Source organism: Macrobrachium rosenbergii, chromosome 45 (assembly GCF_040412425.1).
Source record: "Macrobrachium rosenbergii isolate ZJJX-2024 chromosome 45, ASM4041242v1, whole genome shotgun sequence".
In the NCBI taxonomy this organism is placed as follows: Eukaryota; Metazoa; Arthropoda; class Malacostraca; order Decapoda; family Palaemonidae; genus Macrobrachium; species Macrobrachium rosenbergii.
Window position 1 is genome coordinate 31,395,760 of NC_089785.1, and position 17,414 is coordinate 31,413,173.

At 35.4% G+C, this 17,414-nt stretch overlaps 1 protein-coding gene across 1 annotated transcript in view; it reads right to left on the bottom strand.

Annotated features, from left to right (window-relative positions):
• LOC136829872 (uncharacterized) overlaps nt 1-17,414 on the bottom strand; it is an 87,808-nt gene that overhangs the window by 58,655 nt on the left and 11,739 nt on the right. Inside the window, exon 2 of the mRNA XM_067088930.1 lies at nt 9,244-9,837. The gene's annotated coding sequence lies outside the window, so the exon portion shown is untranslated. The remainder of the gene's footprint in view (nt 1-9,243; nt 9,838-17,414) is intronic.

Genomic DNA, 17,414 nt, shown 5'->3' on the forward strand with positions numbered 1-17,414 from the left:
TTATCCCCTTAACTCTATGTCTGTTATTCCCTTAATGCTATGCCTGTTATCCCCTTAACTCTATGTCTGTTATTCCCTTAATGCTATGCCTGTTATCCCCTTAATTCTATGTCTGTTATTCCCTTAATGCTATGCCTGTTATCCCCTTAATTCTATGTCTGTTATTCCCTTAATGCTATGCCTGTTATCCTCTTAACTCTATTCCTGTTATTCCCTTAGCGCTATGCCTGTTATCCCCCTTAACTCTATGTCTGTTATTCCCTTAATGCTATGCCTGTTATCCCCTTAACTCTATGTCTGTTATTCCCTTAATGCTATGCCTGTTATCCTCTTAACTCTATTCCTGTTATTCCCTTAATGCTATGCCTGTTATCCCCTTAACTCTATGCCTGTTATTCCCTTAACTCTATGCCTGTTATTCCCTTAACGCTATGCCTGTTATCCCCTTAACTCTATGCCTGTTATCCCGTTAATGCTATGCCTGTTGTCCCCTTAACTCTATGCTTGTTATTCCTTTAACTCTATGCCTGTTATCCCCTTAACACTGTTATTACCTTACTTCTATGCCTGTTATCCCTTAAATCTATGCCTGTTATCCCCTTAACTCTATGCCAAACAAAGCCAGCCTAATGTAAACAAATAACTAAAAACTTGAGAAATTTATATTATTTTGTATTTCCAAAATTCTGACTCCTTTTTGCAAGTTGCAATCACGTCTCGGCTCCATCAACCTGCAATTGAATTTCTCAGCCTTGCAATACGCCGCAGGATTTTCCTCAAGCAATGGATGGGGCCCTAATGAACCGCCCAGGTAATTTTCGTGGGTTTTTACACCTTCGGTAAATTACGCTTCTGTTGGAGAGCCGTAAGCGTTTTCGCTTCTTCTTTTTTTTTTATTTTGGTAAATTATCTTTTAATGAACGGAGGGAGGTTAGTTGCTGATTGTCACGTGCTAATGTGGTTTTCTCGTTGGCATATATATAAAGAAATGCACACACGTGTGTATGTATATATATATATATATATATATATATATATATATATATATATATATATATATATATATATATATATATATACTGTATATAAATATATACACATACACGTATATAAATAGACATAAATATATGTATATATATATACACACATACACACAAAAAAAATCTCCATATTTATTGACTTAACATAGTGTTTTTCCGGTACAAAAATCAATGTCTTGTAGTTGATAGCACGTGAGATGTTGTAACACTAAGAAAAACAGAGAGAGAGAGAAAAAAAATCACCTCAATATAAATGCTATCATCATATTAATACTCTTCATGATATTAATTACATTCTGCTACAAATTTTAATATCACTCGGTTTTTCTCCCATGTTGAACCTGCCTGGAATAAAACCGAAATATTCTACTTGTATGGTTCTGCCTTTTTATGTCCTTCTCCCCCCTACAAAAATCCTTCAACATCATCCCATATCCTTCGAGGATGTTGACTCTCAACCTCTGAACACGACTCCATATCCTACATATAAAGAAATTTTAAAAAATATATAAAAATATACGGAAATACACACACGGCTGATGAAGTCTTCAGATTCCCCAGACTTGGAGTATGTTTCCGCGTTCAGTGGCTCATTCTCTCATCTAGGGCTACGAGGCCTCATTGTGACCGTTTGCCGCGTGTATCAGGCTCTTAAGGTCTATTGCAATGTATTTCATTCGTATGTTGTTTTTCAATGATCATCTCGGGAGAGTATATACCAGCAGATTGTGAGATTTATGGGCGGCCACCCATCTAAGTACTTGACCAGACCATACTACATATTTATCTCTCTCTCTCTCTCTCTCTCTCTCTCTCTCTCTCTCTCTCTCTCTATATATATATATATATATATATATATATATATATATATATATATATATATATATATATATATATATATATATATATATATATATATATATATATATATATATATATATTATATAATTGATGTATACATGTTTTAAAATATACATTATATATGGAAATATAAACACTACACTATATATATATATATATATATATATATATATATATATATATATATATATATATTGTATATATATATATATATATATATATATATATATATATATATATATATATATATATATATATATATCCTTTAGAGGTGCAGCGAAATGTGATACACTTTCACTTTTCGGATGTTATTTTGGGATGAGGTTGCTAGCCCCATATCCTCCTTCCCAATTAGCGTCCACCCACCAAAATTGCTTAACTACCAGGTACTTAATTCATTGTTTAGGCCAACATGGGCAGCGTGCAGTTTAACAGAACGTGATTATATTACTCCATGTTTAATATCCGAGTGAGTTGAAGGATTAGGCTTCTGGTAGCCTATCTATTGAAATAGTACCTTATAGTTATGTGACTTTGGTGGGTCGCAGCCACGGTAGAAAAATAACAATAGGGTAGCACTCTCATCTAAAATGTTTGCTGGAAAGCAAAGTCAGTTTCTCTAAGGAAAATTAAACCATCGATAAAAATGCACGCCATATAAAGCTCTAAACATCAGTTAATATCGAATTCCTTTGTTTTGGGAAAAACTTACACCCAGGGGGAATTATAATGTATAATTCGCCGAACGCAATTATCGATTATAATAATCATAATTCCCTGGTGTAAATTATTCCCAAGGTAAAGGGGAATTCGATATTAAATAATATTTGTGGCACAATATTCGTGAACATAAACATAAAAAATGTAGAGCGCACGTAAGCGGCATTCTCGTGTTATGTAAACTCACGTAATAATCCTTGCAAGAGAATTCCGAAGACAAAGAGCTTTCTCCTCATATTGCCTCGCATAATGACAATGAGAGAGAGAGAGAGAGAGAGAGAGAGAGAGATTACTGGCATGAGGGCGACTTTAAGAACAAAGACGGAGCTGTGACAGGACACTCACAGGGATTACGCTTCCAAGTGTTGGGTTTTAAAGCCAACGGGTCTCTCACAGGAAGAAGAAGAAGAAGAAGATAATATTATTTTCTACCATACAGGAAAAGAAGATGGTGCTACCGCCCGTAGGCTATTATTATCATTATTATTATTTTAGAAATTATATCTTTTATTATTATTCCCAAAAGGGGCTTTCCAAACAGTTCAACGGGTCTCTCACAAGAAGAAAGGGAGATTATTTTCTAACACACCGGAAAAGAAGATGGTGCTACCGCCTGTAGGCTATTATTACTATCATTTTTATTATTATATAAATATTTTATTATTATTATTATTCTCAAAACAAGTTTCTCAAGGCAGGGTGTCCCCACAGATAGAGCAGAGCAAATGTTACTGCCTTTTTCATACGAATTCGTGTTGACTGGACCTTCTGTGTTAAAAGTTCCACACAACAGAAGTAGTTATAGGAGGTATAGTATTGTTTCTCCAGTTTAGTTATACATTGCCAGGTAAACTATACAGTGAAGCAATGCACACAGATTCTGTAGTTTTATTATCCATGTATACACACACACATTATATATATATATATATATATATATATATATATATATATATATATATATATATATATATATATATATAAAATGTTTATATTTATATTTATACTGGAACTGCTCAACATATGATCACGTGTTTCATAGAAATAAATTTCTGATTCTAATGAAAGGCCAGGGCACTACTATTTGACCCACACAGGCCATGAAATTTGGTTAAAAGTCGCTGGTGTTAGGCTGTAGCCTGCCCAGGAAAACCTCGGGTACAGAAGGACTTAGGTTCCAGCTTCTTTTATGACCTGTGTGGGTCATTTCATATAGCCCTGGTCTTGCATTTGAGAGACTGTTCGATCCCGATGTGAGTCAGAAAGTTAGATATGCATGTGTGTGTACATATATATATATATATATATATATATATATATATATATATATATATATATATATATATATATATATATATATATATATATATGTCACTTACACACACGTGACTTTTTATGATCAAAAGTATTAATCCACAAATATTGTTTACTATCCAGTTCACTATACCTTAGGAATAACTTACACCCAGGGAAATTATAATTGATAAGTGATCCGCCCCACGCAGGATTCGAACCGCTACTTGGTTTAGGAAGAAACGATAGACAGTGATTGCGTGTTTGTGTGTGTGTGTGTGTGTGTTTATGTGTTTTATTAAAGCAAAACCCTTTATCATTCGAACCTTAGGTGAGTGCTCAAGTAATTAATTTGAACATTATAAACCTAGCCCCCCAATCCCGGTGCCAAAGACGCCCCCCCCCCATCCAAGCTACCTGGCAATAAATACGACATATTTTTCTTCATGACTTCCATTTAGAAATTGCTGCTCTGTGAAAAATGATGCCCGCAATTGTGTGCAATTACATTTTGGGGAACTGTTTAATTTTCTGGCGAGGTCTAAACTCCCGAAGTGCCTCCAAGAAATTAAGAAATTGTGTCTGGAGTTAGAGTAATGTCATTATTCGTTCTTACGAATTATTGATAAACTTTTAGGCCACTTCGCTTCTATAGCTTACGAGGACCATTTGTACGAAGAGGTAAGTGAGATGTCTGGGCTTAATGAGAGAGAGAGAGAGAAATTTCAATTTGCTTGAATTACTGAATGCTAACGAGACAGGTTTGTTAGAATTTGCTTAAAGTAGGGAATGTTTGAGAGAGAGATAGAGAGTGAGAGAATTTTACAATTTGCTTGAAAAACTGAATGTTAATGTGACAGATTTGTTTGAAAGTGCTTGAAGTAGGTAAAATTTACGAGAGAGAGAGAGATAGAGAGAGAGAGAGCGGTTGGGGGTGGGAGTTAGGGTTTCAATTTGCCTGAAAAAAGGAATGTTAACGAGACAGTTAACGAGGTTTGTTTAAATTGGCATAAAGCGAGGAATATTTACGAGAGAGAGAGAGAGAGAGAGACTAACTCTACGGAAACCATACCAAAAGAACATGCTTATCCCAACTTAAGTACATACATACGAATATAACATGATATAAAAACCAGACAAAACCAATGTAAAGCCAATCTCTTGATGGCCTTTCCTATGAGGAAAAAAGCCAATAAAAAAACCATTATAAAACTTCCCTGGATTTAGACTTATCTCTTCCCCCCCCACCCCCCAAAAAAATTAGATAAAAAATGGTTCATGACGTCACTCGCATTCTTTTTGAAGGTACGAATGTAATTGTCTCCGCGTTCATTATTTCCAGGAATGTATTTCATTAGTGGAACAACGCTAATGGCCGGCTCTCTCTCTCTCTCTCTCTCTCTCTCTCTCTCTCTCTCTCTCTCTCTCTCTCTCTCTAGCGTGTAGTCTTTTGTTTCACGGAAAATAATTTGGGCTTCAAAAATTTATCGACTGCAAACGAGAATTTTATTTTTGCTTGAAGACTCTCTCTCTCTCTCTCTCTCTCTCTCTCTCTCTCTCTCTCTCTCTCTCTCTCTCTCTCTCTCTCTTCTATGAAGTATGCCCTCCCTCTCTCGCTCTGTTTGTCTTACGGAAGAAAAGTTATCTATTTGTTTTGTTACAGAGAAAGCATAAAAGCACCTAATCTATATTATATATATATATATATATATATATATATATATATACATATATAAATATATATATATATATATATATATATATATATATATATATATATATATATATATATATATATATATATACACATGCACACACATATATATATATATATATATATATATATATATATATATATATATATATATATATATATATATATATATATATATATATATATATATATATATTATATATATATATATATATATATATATGTGTGTGTGTGTATCAAATATACTTACATATTTAATTTATCATTATATTTATAGGCACATTTCCAATGGCATACAGTGCCACTTTTACCGTCATTCTTTTACAAATATACTAATTTATTATTATTGTATAGATAAAACCAGACAGGCCATTTTCTCATACATTAATTCTCTCTCTCTCTCTCTCTCTCTCTCAGCCGAGAGAGACGGGCGGGGAGGGGGGCGGTGGCGAAATCCCTTTATGTCACTCAGCACTTTGCATCCGGTATCAGATGTCCGTAACGCGATCCAGGCATTGGTTGGAAGGAAGGAAATTCTGGGATCATGCGAATATTTTCCAGTATTTCGTCACGGACGACTTCTCTTTATTGGTTTTTTATTTTTTGTGTTTTTGTTCTGTGTTGTTCTGGTATTATTTTCATTTTGTTTTTCACTTTTTTTTTTTTTTTACTTGTATTGATGCAGATGTGATGCAGTTTTGCTGGAGACGTGATCACGAACTTTGAACATTTGTTTTGAATCCGTATGTGAAATCTCTCTCTCTCTCTCTCTCTCTCTCTCTCTCTCTCTCTCTCTCTCTCTCTCTCTCTCTCTCTCTCTCTCTCTCTCATTCGTTGGCAAGAAGAATGAAACAGGGTAGAAAAATTGGGAGTTTCAATTTACTGAAGGAAAATTTGAAAAATACATACATACATACAGTATATGTTTGTGTGTATAGACACGTGTTTGTGTATATATGTATGTATGTATGAACCCCTTGTGCAAATGATTTACACATCAACGACCTTAACTTTCTGCACAAGGCGCACCGACAGCACGTTCAACTTCGACCCCCCACAAAACCAACTACACCACACAACTTTATCCTTTTAATGTTCTCCCAGTTCTTGAGGGCATATCAACAGCACGTCGACCCTAGATCCATTATCGCATATACTCTGCTCTTTCGTCCCTTTTATGCACCTGAGATCACTTTTCACAATTCCTGATTGAGACCTTTTTATAGCTTCAGTTTTCGCAGTTTTTTATTAATAGTATTTAGAGAAAAAAGTAGCTTCCCGCTGATTGTAAAAGAAAACGTAAATGGCGTGCACGCTAATCCCGTCGTGATATTTGAGAAAGAATGCACCCCCTGCTTATGACTGTATCAATCTATGAACCAATGCTTAGGATTTCCCTCCACATAGTTATTGGTATCATCTTATTTCATATCCTGATTTATTAATTTTTTTAAAGAAAATTCCACAATTATATTTTTTTTATATTTAATAACTTAATACTCATTAACCCTTTCCTTCTTCCACAGGTAAGCCAAACTACCTTGTGTAATACGCAAATCCCCAAAACTACGTTTGTGGTGAGTGTCTAGTTTAGTGTAAAAAGTTATTTTACCTCTAGTCTTGTGTTTGTATGTGTGAGAATTGAGCAAATGTCGTGGGAATGAATCAGGTTATTCTCATCCATTGTCTGGCCACCTCTAGGTGATTGATTTCTTTTTTAATAATGATTTGTAATTTGTTAGTTTTATTTATTTATTTATTTAGTTATGTATTTTTTTTATTTATAGTTTTATTTATTTATTTATATTGTGCACATCATGTACGTCTAACGACTTGTTGGTATCCAATTCATGTTTCTATGTTTTACAGTTTAACGAAAACTGGCTCCCCCGCACCGTAGACTTTTAAATATTATAATAATAATAATAATAATAATAATAATAATAATAATAATAATAATAATAATAATAATAATAGTAAATAATAATAGCCTAAAGACCTGACCAGCGATGAAACATTGCAGTGGCTACAGAGGGAAGAACTCAGGAAGGAAACAGGGAATGCTAACAGCGGCACAAGATCAGGTCCTAAGGGCCAAGTGTGGCCAAAGATCAACAAATGGAAATAACAACTCACCCATATGCAGGAAGTGCAATATGGAACCTGGAAAAACTAGATGCCGAAGTAGCTCCAGGACTCATGCAGAAGAGCGTGCTACTAGAAACAGTGCACATAGTAAGAAAAGTGATGGACTCCTAAGGAGGCAGGATGCAACCCGGACGCCCCCCCCAACCCACACCCCACCCCCACTATAAAAACCACCCAATCAGATGGGATGACAGGTAGACAAAAAAATTAAATAAATAAATAATAATAATTACTACAAAGCAATTATTGATATTTATTTTATCAAATGTTTAGTTTCCTTGGCGGCTGTATTTTCGTAACTGAATATTCCAGCTTCCCCTGCCAACATCACAACCCAGTTGCCATTTGTATTTTAAACCGAATCCTTGACTAAGAAAAAAATCTTTTTAAATAACTAATCCCCAGAATTCGTTATTCGGGCAAATTTATTGTTTCGTTGGACATCAAAAGGAAATTAGGTCTCGTTGTTGACAACATCAGTTAAAGAGTGAGAATGCAGCGACTGTGTTTTATATCTCTCCGGAGCTCCTCAGTCTGAGGTAGTGATTATATACCGTGTATATATATATATATATATATATATATATATATATATATATATATATACACATACATAATACATACACACATATATATACACACATGTATATACACATACATACATACATCCAGAAAGCGAAACAACTGCATAATATTAATTTAGTGGTTGCAGTTAAAGGTGCATAGAGAGGTAGACAGGTATACAGACAGATAAATAAATAGGTAGATAGATCGTACTGGCGCAGTGCAACCAAATTTAGGGAGTTAGAATGCAACTTCATTAACATAGATAGCAAAATTGACGCTACCAATTATTCCCTGTAGGCTGGTGCGATTTCAAAACATTTGATCACCAATATTGTTCGGGCTACGGTCGTATAATGGAGTTTTGGTTACGAATTAAACTCTCTCTCTCTCTCTCTCTCTCTCTCTCTCTCTCTCTCTCTCTCTCTCTCTCTCTCTCTCTCTCTCATATCTATATAAATCACATGTTTATACAGTATATTATATACATATACATACACTTATATTTATATTATATAACTATCTGGCCCATATCGGGATCGAACCCCGGTCTCTCAGGTGAAAGGACAAAGCGCTACCAGTTGACCTGTGTGAGTCAACTGGTAGCGTCCTGGCCTTTCATTTAAGTGACGGGATTCGATCCAGATGTGCGTCAGAAATTTATTTTTGTGAAACACGTACTCAATTGTTGATCAGTTCCACATACTGTATATGTGTGTGTATATATATATATATATATATATATATATATATATATATATATATATATATATATATATATATATATATTGTATTATATATATGTATATATATCTCTAATATAATAAAATATAATATAAAGGGATTATGACCTGATTAACAATATTCTACAACCTTTACAACAATTCTGTAGGTGGTACTTACCCGTGGTGTTGTATGTTGTTTGTGTTAGTTCATGGTCGAAATATTCTCTCTCTCTCTGTCTCTCTCAATATCTCTTGGAGGTTAAAGAGAGAGAAAGTTGGTCCACATTTTGTTAGTGTCTCTCCCTCTTGTTCCACCTCTCTTCAAGCGTCAGAACTGATCGGGGATTCTGATGTTCCTCTGATTTCCTCTGTGTTCCCACGACGAAAAAAGAACTTCAGTATAGAGTTTTGATATGTGTGGTTTCACGTGTTCGTTCGATGCTTAAACTTTGATGAAATTATTTATGTATGAGTTTATTTCAGTTTTTTTAGGTAATGGATGTTGCTAAATTTGTCACTCTTCAACTAACAAAATACGCTCTGTTTGTCACTTTTGAATCTTGGCGTTATATAACGTGAGGTAAAATTTGACTAATGTTATATAACGTCACTTGATGTTCTCCAGTATTGCACGAAAGTTCTGTTGAAACATTTGCACGTTTCTGTCGTGCCTCAGACTTCGTCAATATGTCGGTGTTCAAGCATACCTATTGATACCATTCTCAATCTAGTTTTATCTTGATGCATGATTCATGATTGGAACGTGTACCTGCTGAGAAAACACAAAGGAATTATCAGACATTAGTTTATATATCTTTAAATTTTATATATATATATATATTTGACCACTTTTTACATTGTAAATGTTAAGTAAAAAAAAAAAACAATAGATGCCATTAAACCTAGATAGTTGCAAAGCCACACGCCTGAATTATAAACAGAAGACACCCATAGGAGGCAGTGCCGTCAGTGCACCTCACGCGGTGCACTGTAGGCATTATTTATTTAAGGTTCTTTGCAGCGTCCCTTCGCCCGTAGCCGCTACCCCTTTCATTCCTTTTACCATACCTCCGTTCATATTCTCTTCCCGCCATCTAACTTTCCACCCTCTCCTGACAATTTTTTCAACATTATTTTCAGCGCTGAATGTCCTCATAGGTCACAGAGCTTGGTCTTTGGCCTAAATTATGTATTCGAATAAAAATCCTTATGATCAGTGACATACAATTTTCTAAGCAATGTGTTAATGTTTAGAGAAAGCCTCAATTTGTAATCTTTAGAAACTCCTCATTATAGAGGCCACTTTGTACAAAGATTTGAGATACCCAGAGGTATAAATAACAGCCTCAGGAATCCATTGTCCTTAAGCATTAACCAAATTGCTACTCACGAATGTAAACAGGAACTTACTAAAGTTGAGCACAAGCCACTGTGGAACTTTCTCGCATAAAAGACAGCCTCAGTGTGGGACAAACTATCAGCTGATGTGAGTAGTTCCAATATTGGCCATTTCGGGTGATGGTCACACACCTGGGATCTTTTTATTTTTATTTATTTATTTATTTATTTATTTATTTATTTATTTTTAAAGGTTTTCCTTCGTTAGACTAGTAAGTGTGCAAGGCAACTATGTTCATGTAATTCCACGTAATTCTTGTGATTTCAAAAATAATGGAACTTGGAAATTGGTTCCAGTATTGAACAATTACAACACTTTATTATCATTATTATTATTATTATTATTTTTATTATTATTATTATTATTATTATTATTATTATTATTATTATTATTATTATTATTATTAAATGCACTATTCTAAAAGGACATATAACTTGCAAAGCAATTATTATTATTATTATTATTATTATTATTATTATTATTATTATTATTATTATTTATTATTATTATTATTATTATTATAGTTAAAGGCACAATTCTAAGAGGACATTTGGCTTGCAAAGCAAGCTTTCACAGAACAGAATTGTCATATGTTAGAAACGAAGGTATAAAATAGAAAAAAAAATACACAGAAATGAAGTATTTTTACACCCACACCAACATAACTAACACCAGAAAAAAAACTAACCCAGAACTGCATTGCGCTTCAGACTAATATCGTATCTTATAATCATAAATAAAAAAAAAGTTTGCCGGGTATATTTTAACGAGAACTTACCGCGCATGTTTTTGCCAGAATAACGTACAATTTCGCCAGCAGGCACCAGCCACCAGCGTACATAAATATTAGCAGAACTCGATATAAAGAATTTCGATACCAACTTTGGTATTTGGAACCGTAACTTCGCATCCAAATTGCAGGAATTGGGCGTCGCAAAACGAATGGTGTTGACTATATTTCAGGACGCAAATGCTAGGAATTTGCGCTCGTATAATCGACCCACAAAAAGCTACGGCCTGACTTGAGGCAATCTCTCATTTCAAACGGTAGAATTTGGTTATATGTATTCAACCGTTACGTGCCAGAAATGTTACTAAAATAGTATGGAACGCAGAGGTAACTTGCATATTTTTTAGCAGTTGTATATTTATGAATAATTCATCCATTTTACAGTACATTCCATCAGAATTAGTGTTTTTAACCTATGAAATAATCGTAACTTAAGGTCTCTGACACTGAATACATTCAATAATAAAAAAAAATTACGAAGGTCATACATTAAATAGTTTTTTGCCGCAGCGACACAAGTATTGCTGTGTTTAAAGTTGAGGAATTGTAATTTTACAACCGTCTGAAGTGAATGAAAGCAAAATTCCAGGGCAGATGAAGGAACGCAGCCAGTCGTCATATATCTACAAACTGAATATATATCTGGGTCTTTACAGGATATAAGTTACCGGCTTTCCACAGCTGTCACTGTATTCCCCGTCTCTATCTGTTTCCCATCTGACGTGCAAGGAAGTCTTATCGTGTCCATTTAGATAAAAAAACAAATGGGAGGATTCATCTCTCTCTCTCCCTCTCCCGATGGTAAATTTAACTCTTGATATACGCTTCGGAGATAGATGGATATGACACCGCTTTGTTCACTCTCTATCTAGGGAGAGAGAGAGAGAGAGAGAGAAAGAGAGAGAGAGAGCGAGAAGGGTGGGGTGGAAGTTATTTTATTACTAATATCTCTTGTATACATATTTATTTTCCGGTATAGGACGGACTGAAAGAATGGAGAGAGAGAGAGAGAGAGAGAGAGAGAGAGAGAGAGAGAGAGAGAGAGAGAGAGAGAGAGAGAGAGAGAGAGGGTTGTGTGGGCATTATTTTATTACGAATATCTTGTATATTCATTTTCTAGTATAGGAGTGACGAAATGGAGAGAGAGAGAGAGAGAGAGAGAGAGAGAGAGAGAGAGAGAGAGAGAGAGAGAGAGAGAGAAGGGCAATAATATTAAAAAGGATATTTTCTCTTTTATTATCTATCAGTATATGTATATATATATATATATATATATATATATATATATATATATATATATATACACATATATATATATATATATATATATATTATACATATACATACATACACACTTCAATATATATTCTTGCCTAAGTAAAATACATGTCTCTCTCTCTCTCTCTCTCTCTCTCTCTCTCTCTCTCTCTCTCTCTCTCTCTCTCTCTCTCTCTCTCTCTCTCTCTCTCAACGTCGCATATATATGTAATTATAGTGTTTTTGGATAACGCTATAATTGCAGAATAAATTTTCCTTTAAGTTTCCCCAAAATACAGTTCTACATAATGCGACCCCACTTTAAAGATAGTTATGTAATTATTATTATTATTGTTATTATTATTATTATTATTATTATTATTATTATTATTATTATTATTATTATTATTATTATTATTATTACATTGATTAGGGGCCTTTTAGCGGTTAATAATTTCCTGTAATTTTATCATAATTTTATCACATCAGACGCACTGTCTAAAACGAGATGCGTAAAATGATGTATGGACTACAGAGGAAGGAGTAAAATTCCGCATTTTCTTAAGCGAATGGTCTGAAAGATCGACCAAACTAATTGACCCTGGAAATTTGCATTTGAGTTCCCTATCATATTTCAGCGTCGTAAACATTCATATTGACCTTGACCTAAAACAACTTTGTCAGGTCGAAGGTTATGTTCTAAGTCGCTTAATTTGTGTTATTTTCTAGGATAGGCTTATGAGTGGTGTAGTATTTCGTTATTGGTTATTAATTTTTATTATTTTTCATCAAAAGCCTGAAAATCTCTGTATATTAAACCAAATGATGGCTGTGTTTAATGTTATTTAGTAATGATATTTAAGTATAACAAGTAAAAAATGCGCCGAAATGTCTTCGGCGCAATCGAATTTTCTGTACAGCTTATAATGCTGTATAAAACTCTCAGCCATGGCCCATGAATCTCTCAGCCGCGCCCATGAAACTTTAAGCCACACCCCGGTGGTGGCCTGTGTCGTTAGCACCTATAGCTGTGCCAGGCACACGGTCATAGCAAACTTTAACCTTAGATAAAATAAAAACTACTGAGGAGGCTAGAGGGCTGCAATTTGGTATGTTTGATGACTAGAGGGTGGATGAACAACATACCAATTTGCAGCCGTCTAGCCTCAGTAGTTTTTAAGATCTGAGGGCGGACAGGAGAGTGCGGACGTATAGACAAAGAGCCAACTCAGCAGTTTTCTTTTACAGAAAACTAAAAACTGACGGAGATATATATGAACAGTAACATCCAAATCTCTGAAGTAGCACAACACTTATGCAGCTTAGAAGTTGCATTAGAGCCTCTCTGTGCAACTTGCAACGATCAGCATCAGTGAGACTGTCGAGGAGAGCCTTCCAGAGGCTTGCAGTTAAGGGGAAGGAAAGACTACCGGCGCGTTTGTTAAAGATTATGACCTTCACAACGAGACTTTGGACTTTGAGGGGCGCCACTGCGATGTCCGTTTCGGAGATTTGGGGCTTAGCTGAAATACTCGGTGGTGGGCACTGGGCTTTCTCTTCTTGGTGATGGGTATTTTCTCTCTCTCTCTCTCTCTCTCTCTCTCTCTCTCTCTCTCTCTCTCTCTCTCTCTCTCTCTCTCTCTCTCTTTCTGACAGTGCAGAGAATGTGTGTTGTTTATAGGTTCTATACTCTCTCTCTCTCTCTCTCTCTCTCTCTCTCTCTCTCTCTCTCTCTCTCTCTCTCTCTCTCTCTCACACACACACACACACACACACACACACACACAGAAAGTCAAAATACAGATATTGGCTGTAGGTGCCACTCTTGCACACTCTCTCTCTTTATCCCTTTCACTACAGAGGCAAAGTATCTGCATGCAAGTTCCATACTCTCTCTCTCTCTCTCTCTCTCTCTCTCTCTCTCTCTCTCTCCCTTGTCCCAGGAGGTATAAAACAAAGCCATATCCATCCATCCCAGAAGCTCATACCTAGCGTCGAATTTATTATCGAGAGAGAGAGAGAGAGAGAGAGAGAGAGAGAGAGAGAGAGAGAGAGAGAGAGAGAGAGAGATTCTATAACATTTATTCTGAAGGGCGGTCCACGACTCCCTCGCATGTTAAATGGTAAATGTGTCGAGACAGGGAATATATAGGGAGCAGTGGAAAGCCCCATAACTTATTCTTTTATTGAGAAGGGGAGAAGCATCCGTCTTAGTTCTCTCTCTCTCTCTCTCTCTCTCTCTCTCTCTCTCTCTCTCTCTCTCTCTCTCTCTCTCTGTCACGTTTTTAACTCTCATCAGGAGAGTCGATGCTCTGACGTCATTTTCCCATCACTTGCAGCAGATCTTGGGAGACTGGTGAAAGGGGCAGTTCGCCAGTTTGGAGGAAGTGCTAGTGCTTTTAACTCTTTGTCAGGAGAGTCCTGTGTCTTCCTGTCATCCTCAGGTCCTTCGAAAAGGACACGAGGTGCAGCACTGCCCAAGAACGCGGAATATACGAAATAATTATATGATTTTACAAGTATTGGGGACATATTTTCGGACCTTCGCGGTATGTCAGAACAGTGCAAAGTCATACAATTAATTTTGTCTTCATGGATATGATTAAAGTGCTAAGAATTGTTTAAGGGGTTGTTCGGCATTTTGGATGTTATAACTTATTTATTTTTAGAGTCTTTTTGAATTTTATGTTTTGCATGAGAAAGTGGCAGCAGTTAAGGTTCTGCTTAAGTGGTTATAAGTTTTCGTATAGTTAATTGCATTTAAATTTTTATTTGCAAAAATGAAAATGCTGAAGATATTATGTAACATGGTTTCAAGTGCTCTGGTTTAGATCTATATTTTTTTATTGTGAAGATTTATAAGTGCATTGTTATGTCCTTTTGTCGTACTTAATCAAACAGTTGTAATTTTAATAACTATATATGTTGTGTTCAATAAACTTTTATCTATCTATCAACCTATCTATCTGTTGTCACTTACAACAGAGCTAAAAGACTTGTGACAGTGACAGTTATCCACTAGTTATAACAACGTTTGATCTGCTCAGTTCTTGTCAAGGTGACCACCAATGAATTCAAAATGACGTTGGCATATAGCTTCACGTGGTCATTACTAACACTTGCGACAGACCAGAGGAATCTGATAAGAGTAGTTATGGGTCACAGTAAGGCACTTGAATGTTATCAAATATGTATAGTTAACGTTCGTAGGGCGTATCCCACTGTATCATCTTATGTTATGATTTAAATTTCAGACATTATCACACACACACACACACACATATATATATATATGTATATGTATGTGTGTATATATATACAGTATATATATATATATATACACACACGCACAATACACATATCTATCATTTTAGAACCGGGCCATATATTTCCGAGACCATTCTACAAATGCAAATTTCGGCAGTTTGGGAGGTGACTTACGGCTTCGGATCCAGCCATATTCGCTGGGGGTAATACCTCGTCAATATTGGCATTAACATTTATTTGAGTTAACGATGCGACTCGCATTTTCCGCATCAGATTTTGTTCCCGTGATTTAAATTTTCCAAAAGCAATGCGAACAGAACCCTCTTCAGGCGCTAACTGCTCTCAGATTCGTTTCATTTATTTCGTCTTTTAGAAATTAATGTTCTATTGGGGATTGGGAGAACGCTTTGCTCTTAATGGTAATTGCTAGGGTCTGGTCTGAGCTCGCTCGCTCTCTCTCTCTCTCTCTCTCTCTCTCTCTCTCTCTCTCTCTCTCTCTCTCTCTCTCTCTCTCTGGCACCTCCTCCGTCAGTACAGCCTATTTATTTGGAGGAAAAATGGCAATTCAATAATTAGAATATAAAAAGATATCTGTCTCAAAATTAGGGTACCATTCGGGTGTCATTTTAGTTTTCTGTAAAAGATATCAATTGTCTGTCCGTCCGCACTTTCCTGTCCGCCCTCAGATCTTAGAAACTACTGAGGCTAGAGGGCTGCAAATTGGTATGTTGATCATCCACCCTCCAATCATTAATCTTACCAAATTGCGGGCCTGTAGCCTAAGTAGTTATTTTATTTAAGGTTAAAGCTAGCCATGATCGTGCGTCTGGCACCGCTATAGGTGCCAACAGCGAAGGCCACCACCTGGCCGTGGGTGAAAATTTCATGGGCAGTGGCTGAGCGTTTCATACAGCATTATACGCTGTACAGAAAACTCGATTGCGCCGAAGAAACTTTGGCGCCTTTTTTTACTTGTTTTATCTTACTATCAATTCGTCAAGCTATTATTATTATTATTATTATTGTTATTATTATTATTATTATTATTATTATTATTATTATTATTATTATTATTATTATTACGTGGAAACATTAATGTCAAAACAGGAGGAGGTTATATGTGTAACTTTTTATGTGTTCACCCACCTCCCCTCTCCCCCCCCCACACACCCATACACACACACACACACACACACACACACACACACAGAATTCTGCTCCTTTAATCTTATGTAGGCTTTCTTCCAGTTGGTTTTAGAACGGCCTTTTGTTCTGTGCTTTATGAAAAAACACTTAGGGGCTTTTAACGAAAAGATAGAAATTCCCAAATTTATGAAACAAATTGTAAGAAGTTCCGACAAAAGTACAAGGAAAAGAGTTTTAGAAATAACTATTTTTTACTCAGATGTACAATCTAACACTTAAACTCTTGGTAGGGAAAGTAACTATTATTATTATTATTATTATTATTATTATTATTATTATTAAGAACAAACCTAAAACAAGTGAAAAATGCCCCGAGGTTTCTTCAGCGCAATCGAGTTTTCTGTACAGTGTATAATCAAGGCACCGAAAATAGATCTATCTTTCGGTGGCTTCGGTATAATGCTGTATGAGCCGCGGTACATGAGTCTTT